The sequence below is a fragment of the Periplaneta americana genome, unplaced genomic scaffold (assembly GCF_040183065.1).
Source record: "Periplaneta americana isolate PAMFEO1 unplaced genomic scaffold, P.americana_PAMFEO1_priV1 scaffold_24, whole genome shotgun sequence".
NCBI classification, from domain to species: Eukaryota; Metazoa; Arthropoda; class Insecta; order Blattodea; family Blattidae; genus Periplaneta; species Periplaneta americana.
Window position 1 is genome coordinate 196929 of NW_027185505.1, and position 4123 is coordinate 201051.

Consider the following 4123-nt stretch of genomic DNA (forward strand, 5'->3'; position numbering starts at 1 on the left):
TTAATTTTATTTTAATGATAGACTAACATTGCAAAGTTCCAAAATAATTTTTTGCATTCCTTCATTACACTAGTCGTACAAAATTGCGGTCGTATCTCGTACTATCTATACTAATAATAAATCTGTAGCCGAAATTTTTCTGGTAAGTTTCGATTTTCCAAAAGTAATTGGTCCTAACATATATAATTAACCACCCTGAAACCGAAAATCGCATTTTTGAAAATTTTGTTTGTATGTCTGTCTGTATGTTTGTTACCTTTTCACGCGATAATGGCTGAACCGATTTATATGAAAACTGGAATATAAATTAAGTTTGTTGTAACTTAGATTTTAGGCTATATGGCATTCGAAATACTTTATTTAAAAGGGGGGTTATAAGGGGGCCTTAATTAAATAAATCGAAATATCTCGCTTATTATTGATATTTGAGAAAAAATGTTACATAACAGATGTTCCTTTAAAAATGATTTCCGTTAAGTTTTATTTTTTTACAACATTTTGATAGGACTGATATTTAATGAGATAAATGAGTTTTAAAATTAAAATAACGCTATCTAAGACGGTGCAATGAATTAAGAACAAATGACTTCGTCTATAAGGGGCCTTGGACAACAACAATCGAAACAGGGGCCTTGGACATCAACAAACAATCGAAAGCTATTAAACATAGCCTACAGGGAATGTTTCTGTGTTTGTATGAAGTAATATCACAAGCTCGTAAATTAACTGATTTGTATAATTAGTTATTATTTCACCATTGGAAACTGTAGTTTCTCTAGATGGACATAATGCTATAATGTTATTACAGTAACGTCTGAGTAAATCGAGGACAGGTAAGATTAAAATAGCTTCTTATGCACAGAAAATTTGATAGGCTATTTTGTACATTCGTTTTCTGTATTTCTTAAAATAATATTTATGTACACGCATTTTAATCTCAGAGAATTAACGAACAACGAGAGTGTATTGATTTAGTATGCAGTAATAGTACTTTAGCTTGGCAATCCATTATTTTAATAATTCATATTTTAACTATGCTCAATTGAATCGTGTTAAAATACATAAAATATATATGCAATAAATGCAGTGCTAAAAAAAAATTGGGTAATATGCGAAGCAGATTATCTTGCGCTGTTGTAAAAGTTGTTCCATGGATCAGTCGTCCTATTTTAATTATGTAATTACTTTATATTTATTTCTAACAGGTGGAGCGGAGCGAACGGGTACGGCTAGCTAACAATAAGTGAGAACTTACAATACAACAACGACAACAACAACAACAGCTGATAATCTGAAAGGGAACATAGTAATTTGGGGTGAATTAAAATGCAGCTTCCATTCGTTTAAAATTTCTTTAAATTTTAACTAAATATTAATGTAGATATTACCTCTAAAGGTAAATGGGGGCATGTTTCACAACGCTAACAAATTACAAATTAACAATATACAATTAACAACGGAAATATTACATATGCTTGTTAACTGTGTTTCACAATGCAATCTTATTCACTTGTATGTTTTAACGAACTTTACAAAATCGGCGAAACAAACTTACAAATACGCATAATTGGTTGAACAAAATCGCCAACGACAGTTTACAAAAATCACTAAGGATCAGAGGTAAAGTAGCTGTAATTTTAGAACTATCGATGGACATGTTTATATTTTTTTATATATATTTTATTTAGATTTTGCTACATCGGCGACAACGGAGTTTCGCGGCATGCAATTGGTCGAGCATACCAATGCATTAATTAGCCTACGACTTAACTGACGAAAGTTAGCGCGAAATTCATTCAAATAATTGATAAATAATGGATTTGACCCACGTAGTTATATGCAGTTGATAGAGCAGCTAACATGTCCATCCATTAAAATCAACTTCGCTCTCTGCTGGTCCATCAGTATATTTTATTGTTTCATCCATAACCTCGCCAACATTAGGGAACCCAGCAGGAGGAGCATAAAAATCCTTTGCCCGAGTAAGCACATTCGGTGATCAATAACCCGCCTCGAGTTTTTTCAATCTTGTAACAACATCAACTACCATGTGTGAACTTTTGCACACTGTAATCTTATAAATTCCGTTCTTATCTGCTAACGCAGGGAACTGAGAGCTACTATGCAACCAATGCAGTTCTCGCTTTGTGGTTAGGGCACCACTTTTCCCTTTCAGATGTTGCATGTGATGTCCCATATCTTGTAGGAGAGATTACAGCGAAATGGGATTCGGAACGACTTCAGAATACTGCGTAAGTAATGCCGACATTGCATTATTAAGTGATTGGTTTTCGGTGCAAAGTTTTTCTTCTTTAAGTGCGAGTATTTATTAAATACGTTCCTCGTATATAAGAACTAACGCGGTATTCTGAAGTATAGCGCGGGATTCATTCGAAACCTTTCATTAATATTCGTACAATGATACGAACGTGGCCGGAAAATTCTACGTTAGGCCTAAATGCAAAATCTTCGTCTGAGTCGCTAGAACTACTCAATAACATCACAACTGCTTCAGTGTAATTCTTAATGGTACCCTGTTACTATAAAATTGATTTTATACATATGTGTTTATTTTTTTCATTCACAATTAGAAGCTATTTCAACAGGGCTACTGTAGAAAATGTGCTAACTTCACTAGTAAAGTTTAGTTTACACGTTTGTAAAATTACTCCTTCGTTGTGAAACAAACATATCACTTGTAAAGAGCGCAAAATTTCATTCGTAAAGATTTGATTTCCTTTGTACAGTCCACCTTTACAAACAAAGATTGTGAAACAGAAGTTTACAAACAGAGTTCACAATTTCCAAAGATTGTAAACTTTGTGAAACACCCCACTGGTGAATCAGCACGCCGAGCTCGATCGAAATACAACCAGTTACTATTATTTCCCTATCGTTTTTTGACATTTGATTCCGCGTCCTACCTCTTTCATTCGTTACTAACCAACAACGCCAATAGCAGAAGGTAACGCAAAAACAGTCACCGGTTCCCCGATGCATGGCTTTCTCTCTCAATGTCAACTGAGAGTTAAAAATATTCATTATAATATGCACTTTCCACTCACTCCTCAGAATGTCTTCTTTATTTTTATTTATTTATTTTTTAAGATATGTGAGCTACGTACTGTATGTCTGATGTTTTGCCATCGTACATTCAAATATTTATATTCACTGTACAGTACAGCGAACTGTTTATACTTACTGTACATGCTATAACTACTTCTCCCAACTCCGCTATTGCTATATTTCCTAAACTAAACGCTGATATTGAAATAACGCCTGGTCTGATAATGCAGTCTGTTTAAATTTCTACCGACCAAGTTCTGCCCTTCATCATGGGAAAACAACGAGCTTCTTTAAAGGATACAACTACTAGGACAGAGATATTTTCATTATGGAATTTGTACTACCCACTGAAATGTAGTAACTAATGGGATTTTAATTAGCCATATATGTACAGTATATTACATTCTTTACCTAAAATGTCTCTAACTTCTAGGGAGAGCGCGAGGTACGTTCACAATCCCCTGAATACATATTCCCTTCTTCGAGAAAACGCAGAGAAGTGAACCGTCTCATATGAATATGCTACCAGTCATAAGTTTCAATACGGAGCTGCAAGTACTTAAGAATTATCAATTACTCTACAATTATGCAGCGGCGTCATCATCCAAGCTATAGCTGGAATAGGGAAGGGAACATAATATCCCATAAGTCTTATTAGAACACGCTGGAAATAGTGACGTAAAAAAAAAAATCGCCAACGGCACGTGGTGTTCCCAAGCGGTCACCCATCCAAGTACTGACCACGCCCAATGTTGCTTGACTTCGGTGATCGGACGAGAACCGGTATTTTCAACATGGTATGGCCGTTGCCGATGAAACTGCGTAATCTGTAGGCACTTGAGGACGATGGGATTGGGGTGCACTCGATAAAACCTGCACTCGCTCACACACACACGTAAACTGCCTGCTTAGACTCTGTACCTAAATTACCAAGCTCGTTGGATGTCATTGGGATAGATGATAAATCTATCTATCAACGGCAGTTTGGTTACGTTTCAACGTCACACACTGCTGGATTGACACGGGATTAATAAAACAGCTAGTCGGCATTCTAAGT

General features: G+C 35.4%; 1 non-coding gene across 1 annotated transcript; it reads right to left on the minus strand.

Annotated features, from left to right (window-relative positions):
• Positions 1–3758: 3758 nt before the first annotated feature.
• LOC138693903 (5S ribosomal RNA) lies at positions 3759–3877 on the minus strand. The gene has a single exon (XR_011330588.1). It is a non-coding gene; the product is annotated as a 5S ribosomal RNA (ribosomal RNA).
• Positions 3878–4123: the final 246 nt, after the last annotated feature.